Consider the following 21,600-nt stretch of genomic DNA (forward strand, 5'->3'; position numbering starts at 1 on the left):
TTAGATTATGGGGTACATTATGAAGTTAATCTTTTTCTCAGAATTTATTTGTTTGCTGTTTGCTTTTTAAAATTATCATACTGAAACATGAAAAATTATAAACTAGGTAGTTACTAGAGCATCTGTGAATTTTGCTATATTTCATAAAAATAAGCATTTGATAATATAGTTCATTGTTTCTTCTTGAAATTTAGTTTTGTCTGTAGAACACAAAAACAGGTTATTAACAGAGCATTGATCTGGAATTGTGTAATAAGTGATCATTTACCATAATGTGCCTAGAAAAACAGGTCTATGTATGTTCCCTTATTCTACTACATTGCAAAGTTATATTGCCAAATAAATTCATGATGCTATATATAGTATAGTTTCATTTTGAAGACCTAGTTTCAGTACTTGTAAAGTTTGTTTCCTGGAGCTGATTATTTTAAAATACACCTTTCTACACATTGAAGCAGAGAAGCTACAGAAATCATATTTCAATATCAAATTCTACAATGTTTTACCATAAAATCAAGTTTAAATTTAATTACTTTTCATATGATACTGAACTTAAAATGCAGGGAAATAGTGGCATGGCATTGATGTCTTATGACTCCACAATTAATATTAGGAGAGAATAATAGGCAAGACACTTGCTATAGGGCAAACCCTGGGGTTATCATCACAAGAGAAATCTTTTGTTTTATTAATTTTGTACAACAAAAAAATTGGTATCGCTATTTGTAAGGGTTTATGAGTTAACCATAATGTCTTCATCTAATTGCATTTCAAACACACACACACACACACACACACACACACACACACACACAAATACACATTATACACATATATTCAATTCACAAATATACATACACATAGACAGAGAGTTATACTCACCCATATTCAAACATATATTCACACATGCATTCATATGCATACTCAGACCCATGGCAATTCTGTCACATACACATACACACTTTCACATAAACACATACATGAACTGTTTTTGGTTGTTTTTGCTCTTTCATCTTTGGTCTTTTGGGGGACCACCACCCAGCTCACAAATAAACCAACATGGAAGCTTATTCTTAATTGTAAATGCTCGGCCTAAGCTTGGCTCATTTCTAGCCAGCTTTTCTTAAATTATCCCCATCTATCATTTGCCTCTGGGCTTCTATCTTTCTCTATTTCTATATACCTTTTATTTCATTCTTACTCCACCTTTGACTATGTAGTTGGGTGGCTTGGTAGATGGCCCCTGAAGTCCTCTTCTCCTTCTTCTCTAGCTCTTTCTTCCTTTTCCCCCAGATTTCTCCTTCTATTTATTCTTTCTGTCTGCCAGCCTCACCTATCCTTTCTGCTGCCTGACTGTTCAGCTCTTTTTTAGACCATCAGCTGTTTTAGACAGGCAAATAACACAGCTTCACAGAGTTTAACAAATGCAACATAAAAGAATGCAACACATCTTTCTATCATTAAACAAATGTTCCACAGCATAAACAAATGTAACACATCTTAAAATAATATTCTACAACAACGTAAATACCCTTATTATCACCTAGGAATCTGGATTGGTTTTGCTTTCTCTGATTGCTAAAGAATTAAAACATAGATTAAAAAACTCAAATCAACAAATAACATCATGAAAAATCTCATACACAGTCAAGTGTATAAACAGATGAAATGTACTTTCATCAAAGGTGATGAACAGATGAAATGTACTTTCATTAAAGGTGAGGCAAAACACATATAAAAAAGCACACAGGGAAAAGACACCTGGAATAGTTTATAGGGACTCTGGTTGTCTTAAGTCCATACTCTTCTGGAGGGCATGTGACTTTATGGCCATTGGTGGCCTGGAATGGGCTCTACCTTCCCTAATTTATTTAGGTAAACTGTGACATATTAAGGGAAGTAGTCAGGATCACAGATTTGAGCTAACTTATCCATGTGTGGCTTTGAGTTTATCATACAAGCTAAACTAGCAGGCAGGAGGAGAAAAAGGTCCAACTGGAGGGAGAAAAATATGCCACACCACTGTCTCAGGTTTCCATGTCATTATCATAGCACTGGAAGTTGAATATTTATCCATGGCCCCTATTGATATCTGTCTGTGTTTCAGGGATCTGTCTAACTCTTAGTCCTTCATACTTAAACACACACACACACACACACACACACACACACACACACACCATAAAAAAAAAGCACACACATGCACACTGGCATGGCACAGCTCAACAGATCTGGCAGGTTCAATCATGGTTACAGTTTGTCCCACACTGTGAATGGAAAGTCTACATCTGAGTTTTGTTGCTAATCTTGATTTCTCAATTTCAAGATCATTTCTTCCTCCTATTGATTTTTAGAGTAGAGAGAAGAAATAAATCAACTTTATCTACGACTCTCAGAATTCTATGGTTTTGATAAGGTCAAAAAAGGCTAATGTTCATTTCTTAGGATGAATAAGTCCAATATCCTCAAACTTCTCTCATATAACATCATTGATTCTGAAACACCGTGTGCCCTGTTCCCTCAAGGGTAATTATGCCTTTAAGTGGCTGTATGACAAACAGTGTTTTACAGCATGTTCCAGACATGTCCAGAGCCAAGCACAAATGACTTTGGTTTAGAAGCATTAGCAATTATCATTAAGCTTTAGTCCACAGGTGGACTATATTGCCGCTGCAATATAATTTCATCTGTCAATGCTTTTAGCTTTAGCTTATTTTTAGCTGAAATTCATGGATTTATTTGTCTAGTCTCCCAGGTTATGAGTTTCCTTCTGAGGACAAGGCACCATTTTCTTATTTTTTCATTATCATCATCATCATCATTATTATTAAATGGTTGCTAAAATCAAATAACAAAGTTTGGGAACAGATACTTGAATTAGGATAAAACATCATAAGACTTCAAAAAACCAGCTCACCTACCAGAGATGGATCCTGATCCTACTGCCAGGGGGCCCCTTAAGCAGATCAGGCTTCACAACTGTCTTGAATATGCAGAGGGCCTAGTACAGTCCTATAGAGGCTCCATAGCTGTTGATCTAAAGTTCATGAGTTCTCTCTAGTTTGGTTCTGTTGTCTCTGAAAGTTTCCCCATCACGAACTTGATGCCTCTTGCTCATAGAAACTCACTTCTCTCTCTTCAACTGGACTCCTGGAGCTCGGCTTGCTTTTTGGCTGTAGATCTCTGCATCTGCTTCCATCAGTTAGTGGAGAAATGCTCCATGATGACATTTAGAGTATCCAGCGATCTGATTACTGGGGTAAGCCAGTACAGGTACCCTCTCCACTATTGATAGCAGTCTAAGCTGGGGTCATCCTTGTGAATTCCTGGGAACTTCTCTAGCATCTGGTTTCTCGCTATCCCCATGATGTCTCCTTCTATCATGGGATCTCTTTCATTGTTCTCCCACTCCATCATTGTTATATCTTGACCATCCCGTACTCTTATTTTCTCATTCTCCACCCCTTATCCTCCATTGCCACCCTCATCCCCAGTTTACTCATGGAGATCTCAAATACCTATGGTGGGGCAACTTTCAAAGTCTTGATGCAGAGGGAGGGGCTTGGGCCTCTCTCTACCGAATGTACCAGGCTCTGCTTACTCCCCATGAGAGGCCTTAACTTGGAGGAAGGAATGAGGGGTGTGTTAGTTGGGGTTGGAGGGGGAAGGATGGAGGGGCTGCAGGAGGGAAGAGAGGGAGATCTGTGGTTGTTATGCAAAATTTAATTATCTAAAAAAAGGAATAAAATTTTTAAGAAATCATATGATATGCCATAAAAAGTTATAACTCAAAGAAACATTTGAAATACAATATAATGCAAACTATACAGCTATATTCATCTAGAAGTAACATAATCTATTAAAATTTGGATTTCCTTTGCCTGAGTACTCAATATATATATATATATATTATATAAAGTATATAATTAATAAAAATTAAAGTAGAATTATAACTTAATTCAGCACAATGTTTTACTACTTCTCATTATCAAGATGAACTGCTATTTATTCTAGGTATTCCTGAAAGTCACATGGAATTGTTAGGGTAATAGTAGGATACTTGAATGTAAATAGCAGCTCCAGTGTAAGACATGATATGCACTGAGAAGCCACTGTCAAGTCTGTGAAAAAAAATACTTTCCAATTTTAAAATGATGGACAACTTATTGGCATCTAAGTAAATACCCTCAGAGATTATATAATTTCAATTTTACAAATTACAACCATAAGATGAATAACAAATAAGCTTGTGCTTAGAATTTTCTTACAATTCTCTTTGTGGACTATTCCCATTTTCTGCGTTCAGTAACCCTGGAACCCTGTGAAATTGAAGATAGGAGAAATAATAAGAAACATTTTTTGTTAAAATGAGATGATGAAGTTTTATTTTTACCTCATCAAGATTTATTTAATTGCATCCACAGTTTGAGCTTCGATTTCAGGTCACTAGAAAATCTTCTTGACTGGGTCCCAATACCTAGTTTTATAATTATTTTGATAAATATACAAACCCAATGTGGCTCACTACTTGCCAGTTATGTGCAAGTAGCTCTTTGAAAAAGGGCATTAAAATAGGACAATTGAGAGATAGAACCTAGGAAAAAAAATTTTTCATTAAGAAAATAAAATCATGAAATAAAGATAAAGGTATGGGACCAATCAAATAAAATTTGTACCGTCACAGGTTGATGATATTAATCCTAAAGGTTGCATTTCTTAGTTTATTACTGAACACCCTAATAAACATATAACATTAATGTCAGTTTGTATTTATCTGTAACTTATGCATAGAGATACTCCTTTTAATTAACATATTCATTATATGGTGCTAGATTTCATCCTATAAACCATGCATATTTACCATATTCGGCCCCAGTGCTTTTTACTTTCTCCTATTCATTACCCTCTTGACTCTTTGCCTTCATTTTTCTAGTCTCCCTTCTGCGTTATTGTCAATAAATATGTGTCAAGCAGGATAAAACTTCAGAACTTCCTTTGGAATACACTTGTTCTCAACATTGACTCTTTATCCCTCAATCTTCTCGGTTCTCATGCAATATGAGTCTTAAAGAGGAACTAGAACCTCAGTCTCCTTAATTTATAGCTGACACAGAGTTTCCTGATGCCTGCAGTTCACTGTTTTACCAATTGATTTTTCTCTTTCTCCCTGAAGCAGGGGGCAAAGAAACAATATGAGAATAAACAGCTTGTCTTCTAATATACAAAGGGCGTTCTGCAGTAAAATGATAGCTATTCTTTTCTGGATTACATTTTAGTGATTATGTTTCTTCCTGGGATCTACCTGCTGTGGAATAATCCTCTTATACACTGTAAAGATTTGTCACTCGAATTCGTTTAATAAAATGCTGATTGGTCAGTAACCAGGCAGGAAGATTAGGCAAGGCAACCAAACTAAGAATGCTGGGAAGAGGAAGGGTGGAGTCAGGAGATGTCAGCCAGATGGGGAGGAAGCAAGATGAGAATGTCATACTGAGAAAAGGTACCAAGCCACATGGCTAAACATAGATACAATTTATGAGTTAATTTAAGTGTAAGAGCTAGTTAATAATAAGCCTGAGCCATTGGGCAAATATTTATAATTAATATAAGCCACTGTGTGATACTTTAAGAAGTGGCTGCTATTTATTTGGGAGTTGCTGGTGGGGCAGAAACTTCAGTTTACATATATCTTTGTTTTTCATTCAGCTTCTTACAATTCCAAGGAATACACTATGTTATAGTGAAGAATGTTTGGTCAATGTTTGGAGAAGGAGTCAGCTTTTCACATCGTGCCCAGTCAGGAATAAGACAGGGGTGAATTCTCATAGTCACCTTCTTTTTCCTTTTATTCAGCCTATGGAGTGATGCTGCTCACAGTTAAGGTAGGCCTTCTCAAACCCTCACAGACATGGCTGGCTGATGCTTGTCTCCTTTGTAATTCTGACAGGAAGACACAATTAGCAATCACAGTCTCCTGTTCTTAAACACATAAATTTTCTAGGATTCAATTGAATGAGATGGTTGAAGTAAGGATACTGAAATTCAGGCAGTGAACTTAAAGATTATTATGAATATGCTTCTGAACCTACGTATTTCTCTTGGAAAAACTTATCTGTGTTACTCCAGAAAGGCATCTTTTCTATATGAGATTGTTGGATATTCAGATAAGGTGTCGGGAAAACATTTTTCAACTGAGAAAACAACAAAGACCAAATTGAAACCAAAATACTTCAAATGTCATGTTCAAGTTACAGACATGAGAGAATACATTGAAGAAAGAGCAACAGTATCAACAACAATGATAACACAACAGGAAAGAATGTAGAGGAAGTTCAAATAGATAATTAATCAGGAAGATAACTATACACCTCAGCTGACCTCCTTTCCTTTAAACACATTCCTTTTATAATTGCATAGTTATTTCATGCCACTTATAGTTATGCTTTATTATGTGTGATGATATTTTTTGTATGATATAACAAATAAATCTTACCTGAAGATCAGAGGGCAAAGTCAGCCAATAGTTAACCATAAAGGCCAGGCTGTGGTGGTAACACACCTTTAATCCCAGCACTTTGGATCTTTTGCCTTTGCTCCCAGTACTTGGGAGGTTGAGACAGGAAGTGTGGTATGGCTGGGCAGAGAAAGGAATATAAGGCCTGAGGAGACAGGAGCTCAGGTCCTTTAGGCTGAGGAGTTGGTGAGGTGAGAGTTGGCTGTGTTAGTTCCTTTGTTCTCTGGTCTTTCAGCATTTACCCTGATTTTTTTTTGAAGATCAATTAGGATTTGTGCTACATTTTTGGAATAATTATTGTCAACTTGCTAAGAAAGTTTTGTAGACATGAAAGTCATTGATTAAGGATGGATCTTACCTTAGGTTTCCTAGGTACAACTTGGAAGAGTGTGCTCTCTTAAGGGTCAAATTGTCATTTAAAAAGACACAGGCATCAGAGATGTTGGTCTAAAGCATCTACATTTATACTTGGGCCCTGGGAAGAGAATTGACATTCTAAGCTACTCAAATAATGTTGCCTCTTTTTAAGAGTTAATGCAGTTTGGTCAGGAGTCTATCACTTTCCTGGCTATGATTCAATTAAACATGCTAAGAATATGGGAGGACTAACTATCCCTTAAAGAGATAATACACTTACCTTTCCAAGGAGGCCCTTTATTGGTGATTCAATTATGGAGCTCTCAAGGCAGCAGAAGACAGACACTCTTCCAGCCAAACTGCCTGTGCTCTGACATCCTAAGGAAAGGGTAACTTTTCCTTTCCTTACTTCTGTGTACTTTTTTCTTTCAGGTACAGGGCAAAGCCTGGGCACGCTGTTGGAAGCACTGTGACTTTTTCCCCTCTTTCTCTGTAGCCCTGTTTCTGCTCTCTCTTGCTGCTGTTTGTCAAATCGCATTGCAGAAGGCAAGGCTTTCTCTCTCTATCTCTTCTCTACTTTCCTCCTTAAGGCAGCAGACAAGATTAGTACCTTGCTGGCCACTTCATACTCTAATAAATGTCTCCCCATGTTCCTTTTAAATTTATTTTTAAAATATTTTAACAAAACTATGAACCTAACCTGGAAATTTTGTGTCAATTAACAAAGGAGCATCAACATGACCAAACCAAGATTACTTACTGCTGACATACTACTGGATGAGAGTCATGAAAAGATGGGAATTATGAAAAGGAAAAATACATTTAAAAATGTAGGTTTGGAAACATCCGGCCAATACACGACACATCCCGAGCAAAGTTTCTTTATATTTTACAATATAGTGTATTTCTCCAGATGTTGTAGCTTGCTGCCCTGGGATTGTGACAAAAGTTTTCCAAACTGTCTTCCAGAAATGTTGACTTAAGATGGAATGTACTAACATGTGGGAAAAAAGAGATCAAAATATCCCTTTAATTTTCATTAGGTTACAAGTAGCAACTAAGTTATTTACCATTCTTAGCAAAATTAACCTGCCATTATTTTTAGTTTTCTCTTTGACACCAGGAAAAAGCATGCTAATTGGTTATTCAAAACCAAAAAGCCATCCCTAAAAAACATACATGCAAGTAACACTGTATAGAAGGAGTAGGTTGAATTTATGAATTTATGAATATTACATATAAATGAACACATATGTTTAGATACACATATATGTAAAAAAATTAATGAAAAAAAGGAGGTGGTAAACTTGAAGAGAGGAAGGAGGGGTATATGGGAGGGATTAGAGGAAGTAAAGGGTAGAAGAAAATAATTATATTAAAATCTTAAAAAATTAAATAACATTTAAAATAATATCAAAATGTTTTGTTGTCTTCAGAAACTTAAATATTCTTGACACCTGCAATATTTCCATACAATGTTCAAATGGGGGATAATAATGGTTGATTGTAACTCATTGACTTATTTCAAGTCAAAGTGAATCCACATGGTGATGAATAAAACTCAGTTCTATTACAATGACAGGAGAAATCACATTACTGACAGTGCAGCTAACCACATACACACTTGAGATTAAAAACAAAATAACTTGTCACTTGTCACTGTTGGCAGCTCCAATTTCTCGACTCCTCACCTTCCAAACTAAACATGACAAGGTTGATAAACAGTTTCCTCATCTCTATAGGCTTCATGTTGGAGTTCAGTGTCAGCTACAGTCCTTTCAGAAGTCATTGCTTAGCTTAGAGTTGGACTGCACATATCTTGAATGTCAATTGTCTCTATAACCATTTCCCACAATGTGTGTAGCCCATCATCAACCAGCTTCTACTTAATGTCCTGACATCATTCTCTTATATGTCACAGTAAAACAAAATTGGGGTTTCCAAGGTAAAAATGCTATCTTCAACATGATTGTCTTAATTGTGAGGAGCTTCTTATTATTGTCTTACATTTCTTCTTGGAGGAGGAAGTGTCAAAAATCTCTACAGCAATCTACCCAACTATCTTCACCAGAGGCATCATTTTTATCTCCTTTAAGATTCTCTTATAAATGAAACTCTTGTAATTGAGGAGTTATAGAAAATGAATATTTGAAGTCCATAATTTGAACATACATTACAAATGGAAAAGAAGAAAGAAAGGAAGGGAAGGATGAAGGATGGAGAGAAAGAACAAAGCCAGAGAAAAATAAAGGAGACAAATAATGAAGTATCTAATGAGGGGTAAAATATTTCATTCTTAACTTTTTTTTTCTACTGAATTTTTTAGCTCCACAATGGTTTGATCTAGTGTCTGCTCTAATGGTGAGGTCAACTATATTTTAACTTTACTAATTATTAGTCTGGTAGATATAGGAAGCACTTCTTTGAGTAAACATTGGAGAAACCAGGATTGTCAGTCACATGGGCATGTATTCTTCAATGGCAGGAAATGAATGATGGCTGGTCACCTGGAATGCCAGAGTGAAAGTGGTCAGATAACCTGGTGATCCTTTGCTATTTTTTTTTTTTTTTTGGTTTTTCGAGACAGGGTTTCTCTGTGTAGTTTTCTGCCTTTCCTGGATCTCACTCTGTAGACCAGGCTGGCCTCGAACTCACAAAGATCCGCCTGCCTCTGCCTCCCAAGTGCTGGGATTAAAGGTGTGTGCCATCACCACCCAGCTGATCCTTTGCTATTCTATTAGGAGCCAAACTCCACCTGAATTCCCACAATATTCTGAGCCTTTTTTAGGCCCTAAACTTTAGCTCTGACTCTCAGTGAATAAAACTGTCTTTCTGAAAGAGGCCCCATCTTCTATTTGTGCATCCTACACAAATAGAATCTACCCTGATGCTTATCCTAGATCCTTCCTTATTGCAAAGATCACAGGTGATTTGCTACTTTGATAAGGAATATCTATGTACCTTTGCCTAAATTTTTGTTGTGATAATTGTCATGTGGAAACCTTTTACCCAAGTTTTACTTGCTTAAATGTGCAAGAAGAACAAACCTGGCCTGGAGAGATTGCTCAGTGGCTAAGAGCATTGGCTGCTTTTCCAGAGGTATTGTGTTCAATTCCCAGCAATCACATGGTGGCTCATAATCATCTATAATGAGAGATCTGGTTCCCTCTTCTGGTCTGAAGACATACACGCAGGCAGAACACTATATACAATAAATAAATAAATCAAAAGAAGGAGGAGAAGGAGAAAGGAGAAGGAGGAGGAGGAGGAGGAGGAGGAGGAGGAGGAGGAGGAGGAGGAGGAGGAGGAGGAGAAGGAGAAGGAGAAGAAGAAGAAGAAGAAGAAGAAGAAGAAGAAGAAGAAGAAGAAGAAGAAGAAGAAGAAGAAGAAGAAACCCTGAGGAAACCCTGAGGTCGGACTCTGGAAATTTTGACTCAGTGCCTACAAATATGGTATTGACTCAAGTTTTATTCTTTGCCTTGTGCAGATCCTCTTTTTTCTGACTGTGAGCTTGGCAGGGTACTGAACAGGTAGAGACATAGTTCTAGTTGTCAAGGGATGCTCCAGAGCAAACAATTTTAAAACCATATCTCTGTTCACATCTAATATTGGAAGTCTACTTACAGCATCTAGAGGTGTCCAACTTGTCACAATCAAGAAAGAAAACTACAGAGTTCTACAATCAGTACAAAATTATTTCAGTGAAGCTGAAGATGGGTGAGTGAACGGAGTGCTTACTCTGCAGGTATGAGGAACCAAGGCACAGAACCTAGCACCCACATAAATCCCAAACATGTCTATGTAGCCTGTAAGCCTAGAAGTGGAGAACTGGGGTACAGGACAGGAGAATGTCTTATATTTCCTGGATGTCAGCTCATCTCTAGGTTTTGTGAGAGACTATTGTTTAAATAATGAACAATAAAATAATAGGACACTGGACATCATTTTCTGGCCTTCAGAAGACCACAAGCATATACCCTTATGTGTATAAAGACATATAAACACAAAAGATACTCTAGCTGCATTTTGGTTAGGTAGTATGCCTATATAGTCCTAGCTGACTTAGAACTCACTATGTAAACCAAGCTAGCCTCAAATTCACAGATATCAGTCTGCCTATGCCAACAGAGTATGCCACTATTCCCAGTCTTCTGGATACTATTATAACTCCTATTTTCTCTTAATTCTGATTAAGACACTACTTCTTTGTTTTTCTTTGTTGAGATTGAGTTCTTGTTGTAACTAAATTTAGACCCAAGTAAAAAGAAAACACATCTATTCCTATAATTTCTAAAACCCATTTTTTAAGAGACTAAGGCCTTCTCTGAATTACCACAATGGCTTCAAGAATTGATATCTAGTCTCACAATGCTATTCATTTTCAATATGAATGTTTAAATTATAGGTGGTTGGCAATTTAATAATTATAGCTGTAAGTTATTTTTCTCTACAGCAACATTCTCCAAACCCAGCTGTGTGGTTAAAGTTACATTTATACCTTATTTTATTAGAGCCAATGAACCAATGCTCAGTTCTGAGTAATCTATGATAATTTAATTTACCTTAATGCTTTGATATTTTATATAATTAACTAGACAAATTAATAGCCATTGAATAAAAAACGGAATTTGGTAGAAGCTCCAAATCACCATCTAACTGGGGATTTATAAAGTAAAAAAGGAGATAATGATAATAATAACTTCTTTTCTAAGAGGGCTTCGAAGGGGGTAAAAGCCACTTCCTGCTCTTCCTGAATTTGTTAAAACTTTATTAACTAACATGAGATTTATCTTGTAAAATGTTCCATACTTCTTTGAGGAAAAAAATGATGTGTTCTTGAGTGACTTATGAAAACATCTGCACCTATCTATGTATAGTATACAATGGTATCGTTAGGCTATGTCCTGATTGACTTTCTGCTTAGATCTTAAAAACGGAAATGTCCATGCATAAGTCTTTTGCATAAGAGCAACAGGGTAAAAAGTAAAACAATTTAATAAAATAAATATTCGCAAACCACATTTCTAAGGAGGAAGTTGTATCTTTCTATCTGTCTGTACCATTAAGGCAATTTGAAGGCACGTAAAACAAACAACAACAAAGCAAATAAACAAAAACATCAGGGACAGTGATTTACAAATGATAAGAATGTACATAGGCATTTATCAAAGGGAGAAATAATAAAATTTAGCCAACAGATCAGGAAAAGGGCTTCAGCATCAATTGATTCTCTAGAAAAATCAAAAAAATAACCACAATGAGATGTCATTGCGTGTTTGATAGAACAACTTATATATTAAAATGATATCAAATGCTGATAATATTGAGAAAAGCAGATTCATATATTGTTTATATAAACATAAATGGTACACTGAGCAAAATAGAATGATGTCAGTGGAAAAAGTACAAGCAGAACTAACGTAAGATCCAGAAATCCCATTTCTGGGATACCATCCAAAGGGAATTAAATTTATATATAGGGGGAATCATCTATAAATCTAAACTTATGGCAACACTATTCACAGTCACCAAGATAGGGAAACAACATAAATGTCCATTACCAGATGACCAGATAAAGATGCATAATGCAGAGAAGAAAGAACAATAGATTTATGATCTCAATTTTAAGTGGAATCTAAATGAGCCGCAATCACAGAAGGACAGAACTAAAAGGTGCTTGCCAAACACTAAGGGTTGGGGAAATGGAAAGAAACTGGCCTGCTGTTGTTTAGTTATGTGGAGTGAGTATATTCTAAAGTAACTGTAGTTTTAAAGGATAGCACTTTATTATCGAAGAAAATTGGGCTTAAGTGTCTAACTACCGACAAAGGAAGCTTAAGCATTACACGGAGGACTATAGGTATTTTATTGTGGCAATGATTTTATAATGTGTAGACCCATAAGGACATTAAGTTATATCTACACAATTTACACATATTTTATGTTTCCTCATATCTTAGTAAAGCTAGGGGAGGGGGAAAGCAACACAGATCCTTGATAATTTTTGATAATGCTTGTTGTCTTAGAAAAGAAATAGAAAAATGAAGAAAACTGCAATGTATAAAAACTTTATGAAAAGAAAAATCGGACAATTCCATATTAATAAAAAACAGTGACAGTATCTTGAATCTACCATAGAATGTGAGTTTTTTTTTTTAATTGTAAAAGCAGTTGAATTTGATGCTTCCAAATGCCACTATGATATTTGAGGGTACAGGAGAACACACCATGTCATGTGGAGTACCAGAGTCAGTTTTGTAGCAGAAAGTAGGGAGAGGGATGGACATCTCCTGCTTTCATTAGATCTAGAAACTGTGGTTTTAGATAACTTTAGAGTGAGAGGTAAGCCAGATTGTTTGTTTTTAGACCTCCCTGGTCCAGGTTGAGTGAGAGGTATGGGCTGCATTCCAGCATTTCATGGGCAGATGGTTTTTTTGAAATCTTGGGCCTGTTTTATGGCCCTGGTTTTGAGGTGGGAGATTTTCTTTATAACAAACCATTTACATGGAAAAGATATGAGAATTTCAATTTTTTAAAAAATAATTGAAATAAAATAAAAAGTACATTTGTTGACTATTCCAATATTAATTTAAAGAACAATTGTTTTATTCTTGCTCTCATTTACAATAGAAATATAATATTAGAGATTATTGGAAACTGGAAGTTCAAAGATACTGGTAGAAGTAAGAATCTATTTGTATTTAGTTCTGTGTGTCAATTCACAGAAGATGGGGTGAAACACAATTTAAAGACATGTGAAACTTCACCTATATTTGAGTAAGGTATACCAATGAACAGCAGCTTTGTGTTTTGAAAAGACAGACAACTCAAGAAGAAATGTGGAGAATAAACCAAAATATTCATCAGAGATCAAAGATGATTTTTATATGAAATGTGTATGTACATTTTTACTAAGAAAAGGAACTTATATACAGTTTACAAGAACATATAAATTGTTTTTTATCAAATTATTTCAAAATAAGCAATGTCTACTGTTCAGAAAGCATACTTAAACACTTGAGTCCATATTCTTCATAGTAAAATGGGTAATTGTTCTTTGTTGATCCTTTACTTAATTAGACATAGATAAATAAAGACTAGGAAGTCTGATAGAGCTGGATTACACATTAAATAGTAATTTTTAATCAAAACAAATAACTTTGTAATATTCTGGAATTTGACATTTACTAAGATTAAAAATTCCATTTTATCAGTACTTTTAGGTAGAAATTAATGCTCCCACCCATGGACCATAGACACATACCTTCCATAAACATTAATCTGCTATTATACGTAGCCTTAAATTGAACCTCAGCATCATAAACCACTCCCTAAAACCTTTCAATTAAAGCATAAAATTAAATGGTAAGGAAAATTTCCCAAGATCTTATTGAGAGTTATTTTTTTCTACTTTAGTTCCCTTCTACCTCAAGGAGTTAAACTCATGTAGTAATCTTTGTAAATAAATATTAAAATTTGAAAAACAAAAGGCCCTCTGAGCAATATGGTAGTGCATAGTGCAGAAGAAATGGTCACATTGACTTGTTCTGTTGTTAGGACTTCATTTACCATCACTTTGTCTTTCCTCTCTCAAGTCTCATCAGGAAAGAGCACAAATATTGTATTCTAAGTGTCTGGACTCCTGTCACCACCAGTAAAGAGCTAACAGCTTCTGACCCAAACAGTTCATTTTATATAAGGGGTGGATTGTCCTGAGGATCATCCTGAAGCAACTTCCAGGTCTCAAAGTTGGAGGTCTGCCACGTGATTGAGCTGGTTTTACTGAACAATAGTAAGTTCTTGATGATTAGGAAGTCAGAAGAATGTGTGCCAAGCCTGAAGGAGGAGTTATGAAGAGCAGAGAGGTGTGAGAACATATGATTGTCTACTAATTCTTGAGCAATACATTCTTAGTCTAAAAAAAAAAAAAAAGATAAATGGAAACACCAATCAAGCAACAAACCCTTGGATTTACAAGGATGTCCTGCCTGAAATATAGGCTAGGGAGATGGTATTAGCAAGCTTGTGGGAATAAACAACTGTTATCTGATTTGACTTAAGGCCCACTCCATGAGATAGAACCAATACCCAACACTGCTAAGGTGAATAAGAAACAGAGACTAAACAGCATATGGAGCTAGGGTAAAAGAAAATATTACTATTCTACAAAATAATAAAAATAATAAATAAATAAGTAAATAAATAAATAATAAATGGTGGCAGTAAAATGACTCCTAACGTCATTCTGCTTTACTTATAGATCACTGTCATAGATCACTGCAGCAGATAGGAACAAATACCGAGACTCACAGATAGACATTAGGCAGACAATGAATCACCTTGGAACACTCAACACTAAATGGGATATCTTCATCAAATCCTTCCCTTCAGGGATAAAGAACCTTGCAGAAGAAGTAGAAAGAGTTATTAGCAATTTGAATAGAGGACACACAGAAAGCAAGAAAATCCAAATCAGCATTATCAAAGCTCATATGAACCCAGAAATACTGGAGGGGATTGGACAGGGCTTCCCTTCTTTACAAGAGATTCTTAATGTTTATATTATAGCTTCCATGTTTGTGTTTTGCCTGGGAGGAGGGGACTGGACCTACCTGGACTGAGTCTACCAGGTTGATCTCAGTCTGCGGGGAAGGCTTTGCCCTGGAGGAAATGGGAATGGGGGGGGGAAGGTGAGGGGGGCCGGAGGGGGGAGAACAAGGGAATCCGTGGCTGATATGTAGAATTGAATTGTATTGCAAAATAAAAAATTAAAAAACAAACAAACAAACAAACAAACAAATAAATAAATAAATAATTGGGAAAAAAAAAGATTCCTGAGGGTGTGAATGGGTGGGTCTGTTCCCTGTGCCTTCTATTGGGCTCATTTCCTTCTGTTTATTGGTTTTGTCCAATTCTGATTGTGTTAGTTTTTATTTTACTTTATTATATTTTATTTTATTATTTTTACAAGCCAGTCTGTATTCTACTGGGAAACAGAGAGTGAATCCAGAGGTAGAGAGGAACTAGGAAGAGCAGAGGGTTGGGAAAATGTAATCAGGATATACTGTGTGAGGAAAACAAATCTATTTTCTGTAAAAGAATATATATATATATATATATATTTCTTATATATATATATATATATATATATAAAAGAAACATACACAAGGGGAGAAAAATATGAACTGTGGCTGACATTATAAATATGCCACATACTCATTTCAATTTACTCCCTGGTAATATTCTATTAAAGATCTAGCAAATAACCACAAGCTAAATAGCTTAAAACACCAAAAAAAAAAAAAAAATCACCACTTAAAGATCTAGGGTCAAAGGTAGAAAATGGACCTCAATGAGCAAAACCATGGTCTGTAAGTTTTTATTTATTCTTTTTTTTTTTTTTTTGGTTTTTCGAGACAGGGTTTCTCTGTGTAGCTTTGCGCCTTTCCTGGAACTCACTTGGTAGCCCAGGCCAGCCTGGAACTCACAGAGATACACCTGGCTCTGCCTCCCAAGTGCTGGGATTAAAGGCGTGCGCCACAACCGCCCGGCTAAGTTTTTATTTATTCTTGATGTTTCAGAAGACATATTGAAATTTGTAGTTCTGCCTACACTCTTCAGCAAATACTTCAGACTCTGAGAATTTTAATCACCACACTGTTATTATCTGCAACATCATATTACTATAAACAACATAAGTTATATACAACATATAAATTTAAAAGTAGGCCTAATCTCATAGGTTGGCAGCTTCTGGTCTATACTTATCCATCACTATGGGTAAATCTTACACACAGACAGGTTTGAACCATCCACCTTATTCATTATTGTCTGCACAAACCAGGAAAAGTGAAATTTTATTGGCTTGAAACTTCAAGTAACTGTATCTGAAAGGGAAGATGTATCCATTATTTCCATTCTTTTAAATCTGTAAATTTCATTCAGAAACTCCTTCAAATGGAGAAAAAAAAAGGTGACCACTCTCAATAGGAGTACAGATGTAGCATTTCTATCATGGGAGGAGTGTAAATTTAAGCATGTTTACTTTCTGATATGTAGAGCCTCAAAGTAGACATATTCAACTTGCATGAAACTCCTTTCTCAGTTTCTTGGAGGGTCTTCTTCCTGCAAGACGGCCAGTAGGCTGCCAATTTTACTTCCTTTACTCTCTTTGACAATGTCACATTGACCATGAAGGAAAGCAATCCTGAATGTACTAAAATTAATGTTCTCTTTACACTGCTGTCACAAATGAATGGGTTTTCAAACAGAAATTATACAAGGAAAATTGCTTTCAGAACAAGACCATATTCTGCAAGAAAAATGTCATGCCACTATTTACTTGTCTGACCAATGCATAGGTGTCTTGGAAATAGAGTTTATTACAAAGAAGTGTGATGTGCCTTTGACAGACACTGCAGCAAGAATCAGTCTACACAAAGCAATTACTTGTCAGAGAAACCACTGAAGGAATGACATTCCCTTCTAATGCTCCATTACAAAACTAACTTTCAAAGCATTTGCGTCTTTATTACTGGCAAACATATATGAATCATATTGTAAAATTATATTAATTGTGTGTATCAGAATCCACAGGTATCTCCTAATATGCATTCTTCAACAACCTTGACAGCATATTTATTTCTTCATATATTACATCTTGTAATCAGTGTTATTCAGAAGTGACAATTATTAGAGTTTCTTTTTATCAGGGAGAATTTTCTAATTCACCTATCTTTTATTCTCAGTGATTAAATCAGATAAACTTGTTTTGGGCTCAGCTCCAAGTTGAAGGCTGATGGGTTTTATGAAAGATCACCAGATGTGGAGAGCAAAGTTCAAATAAAAGAATGATGGAGAGATTGTGAAAATGCCATGTTTGGAGTGATGAAGAAGCTCATCCCCAAGTTTTTATGCAGGTGGCCTGCTATTTACAGTGGGTTATGTCTTATTCACCTCAATTTCAGTATACTAAATATACTATAATTAGGAAATACCTTAAACACAGCTAGATCTTCTGAGCATAATAGCTTATCAGCATAGCAGGTTTTAATTTTTCTTTACACTCATAATCAGTTGTCTGATATGACCTACAAATCCTATCACCACTATGGACTACAAAATAGCATTTTATCTCAAGACAAGACCCTTGAAAAGGATAAGTATTCAGCATCAAATTCCTAAAAAGAAGTTATTATCACCTTTACATCTTTGTAAATGGGAAAATTTCTAACTTGAACCACCCCAAGTTCTGAATCTTCTGTAATTACTTATGGGTCAGTTTGGCTAAACCAAAATCGTCAAGAGGATTTTTTGTTAGACCCTTGGGTCCTGTATGTTTATCTTATATTAACATTTATTATGTGTTTATTATGTGATAGATACTTGGCCAAAGGCTGCAAATATTTTTACCATCTTTACAAACTATTCTGAGGGATCATTATCGATAATGATACATGTTACCCAAAAAAGAAACAAGATTTTGAGAATCAAAAAAAAAAAAAAACAATCTACTTAGGTTCTCATAATGTTAAAATGCCAATGCAACCCTCATTAAACTTCTGTGCTCTATAACCTCTGATCAATGATCAATTCCTTGCATTCAATTTCTTCTCTTTATCAACAAAGCTGCTTTAGTTTGCTGAATTCTTTTATTTGAATGTCATTCATAATCCAATCACTGCTATTATTTCATTTTAATGTAAACTTTTTTCTATAAGAAAATAAAATAAACAAACACCCCCCATACACACAAAGAAATACCAAAAGCAAGAGGAAAAGAAAATCTGATCTCTAATCCTCAAGTAACCAGTTCAGATTCTTTAGTGACTTCCCTTACTCATCATGGCATCCAAACTAGTGAACTCACTTTGCCTCTCCTCTGAATCTTTTTTTTTTTTTTTAATTTTTATTTTGCAATGCAATTAAGTTCTACATACAGGCACAGATTCCCTTGTTCTCCCCCCTCCCGCCCCCCTCACCTTCCCCCCAGCCCGCCCCCCATTCCAATCTCCTCCAGGGCAAAGCCTTCCTCACAGACTGAGATCAACCTGGTGGAATCAGTCCAGGTAGGTCCAGTCCCCTCCTCCCAGGCCGAGCCAAGGGACCCTGCATAGGCCCCAGGTTTCAAACAGCCCACTCATGCAATGAGCACAGGAACCGGTGCCACTGCCTGGATGCCTCCCAAACAGATCAGGCCAATCAACTGTCTCACCCACTCAGAGGGCCTGATCCAGTTGGTGACCTCTCAGCCATTGGTTCATATTTCATGTGTTTCCGTTTGTTTGGCTATTTGTCTCTGTGCTTTATCCGACCTTGGTCTCAACAATTCTCTCTCATATAAACCCTCCTTATTCTCGCTAATTGGACTCCCAGAGATCCACCTGGGGCCTAGTCATGGGTCTCTGCATCCAGATCCCTCAGTAGGTGGATGAGGTTTCTAGCACGACAATTAGGGTGTTTGGCCATCCCATCACCAGAGTAGGTCAATTCGGACTGTCTCTCGACCAGCTGCATCAACAACAGAGAGGGAGAACAAGGAATAGGAGACCATGGTAAATGAAGACCACATGAGAATAGGAAGAAACAAAGTACTAGAGAGGCCCACAGAAATCCACAAAGATACCCCTCTCCTCTGAATCTTTTTGAGGATACTTCACTAATGAGATGGTGAATCACTGCTTTCTACCACATCTATCATGCCTTTATATCAACACACTCATTTTGTAGTGTTGATTTCTCTACAATAAAAGTCTGAAATGGAAATTCAGTTTTCATATTCAGTTGGCATGCTTAAGTATTACTTACAGGAGTTAAAACATACAATGTGGTTAAAGTAAGACATAAATAGAGAAGAAGCCATGCAAGCTAAAAAAGTTCATACAGAATTCCATAAAGAGAGGCTGTGGTCCAAAGTCACAGGGACAACTTTCAGGAGCAGATAATGCTCTGGTTTAGTTTCAAACTGTGGTAAGTCTATTTCTGAGACGATTCAGCATGTGTACCTTAGAAGACAGATCACAATGCCTAGAAATACCTCATAAATACACCTTGTGAAAGAATAGTTATCATTTTAAGTATAAACAAAACAAAACAATACAGACCTTAGAGAATATACAATTTAAAAAGTGATCCAGTCACTGTCATTGTACTACATTCCTATAACCCTAACATTCAGGAGGCAAAACCTGGAAGACCAGGTCTACAAGACCATTTTTAGCTTTATAGCAACTTTGAGAACAGTAAAAGCTACACAAATAAACTTTCTTAAAAGAAATAAAACTGGGGAGGCGATTTAATGGATAATGTCCTTGATGCATACAAACTAGGACCTTAGTTGGGATACACAGGCTTCACATAAAAGCAGGGAAGGGTAGGGTAGTTGATTCTGTAACCCAAGCATACAGAGGGAATGGGGGAGTTTGGGCCAGAGAGTGAACAAAAGGTTACAGGAAGACCCCTAAGACTCACTTGTCAGCCACCAGTGAGTGTCCATCAGTGAGTGCCAAGTACAGTGAAAAGCCTTGTCTCAAAAAAGGAGGGAGAGTGGATGGAACTTCAGGAATTCTTTTAGAGCTTACTTATAGAATAGTTTGTTACCATTAACACTTAGATACAAATAGCTGGGTATAGTTGTATGTACCTATACTATATAATCTTGCCTTTCAGAAGGGTGAGACTGTAGGATTGGTACTTCCATGGTTCAGCCTTGAAAATAACTTTATCATCCATTATTAGGAAAGAGTACATGTAGATCTCACCCATTTCTCTGTCATTGGGCGATCCCTGTGTCTTTCTTGGTAGTACAATTATTACATATTTACTGCTTTTTATATACTGATTTATTTTTATTTAAAAAAATATTATTTATTTTACATGTCAACTACAGACTCCCCATCCCTCCTCCTGCTTCCTGCTTGCCAAGCCCCCTCCATCCCACATCCCTTCCTCCAAAAGGGTAAGTTCTCCCATGGGAGGACAGTATAGCATGGTACATTCAGTTGAGGCAGGACCCAGCCCCTATCCCCGGCCTTAAGGGTGAGCAAGGTGTCCAACCATAGGTAATGGGATCCAGAAATCTAGCTCATGTACCAGGGATAGATCCTAATCATACTGCCAGGGGCCCCTCATACAGATCCGGCTACACTACTGTCTCCCTTATGCAGAGGGTCTAGTTCAGTCGCATGCAGGTTCCACAGCTGTTGGTCTAAAGTTCATAAGTTCCTTTGAGCTTGGTTCAGTTGTCTCTGTAGATTTCCCCATCAAGATCTTGACCCCCCCTTGCTCGTATAATCCCTCTTCCATCTCTTCAGTTGGACTCCTGGAGCTCAGCCTGGTGCTTGGTTGTGGATCTCTGCATCTGCTTTCATCAGTTACTGGATGAAGGCTCTACGGTGACAGTTAAGGTAAGCACCAGGGTACAACAGTTCAGGCACCCTCACCACTATTGCTAGTAGTCTAATCTAGGGTCATCCTTGTGGATTCCTGGGAATTTCCCAGGTTTCTCACTTACCCCATAATGTCTCCCTCTATCAAGGTATCTCTTTCATTGCTCTCAAATTCTATCCCTCTACCAGCTCAACCACCTTGTTCCCTTATGTTCTCATGCCCCATCCCCTCCCTTCTGTTGCCCCCCCATCCCCAGTTTATTCATAGAGACCTCTGTTTCCCCTTCCCAAGGTGATCTGTATGATATGTATGAACCTCTTAGGATTCTCCTTGTTTCCTAA

At 36.6% G+C, this 21,600-nt stretch overlaps 1 long non-coding RNA gene across 1 annotated transcript; it reads left to right on the plus strand.

Annotated features, from left to right (window-relative positions):
- Positions 1–5,769: 5,769 nt before the first annotated feature.
- LOC131921237 (uncharacterized) lies at positions 5,770–21,276 on the plus strand. The gene is made up of 4 exons (XR_009381906.1): positions 5,770–5,882; positions 17,620–17,807; positions 20,760–20,828; positions 21,184–21,276. It is a non-coding gene; the product is annotated as an uncharacterized LOC131921237 (long non-coding RNA).
- The last annotated feature ends 324 nt before the right edge of the window (positions 21,277–21,600 follow it).

This window comes from Peromyscus eremicus, chromosome 10, assembly GCF_949786415.1.
Source record: "Peromyscus eremicus chromosome 10, PerEre_H2_v1, whole genome shotgun sequence".
NCBI classification, from domain to species: domain Eukaryota; kingdom Metazoa; phylum Chordata; class Mammalia; order Rodentia; family Cricetidae; genus Peromyscus; species Peromyscus eremicus.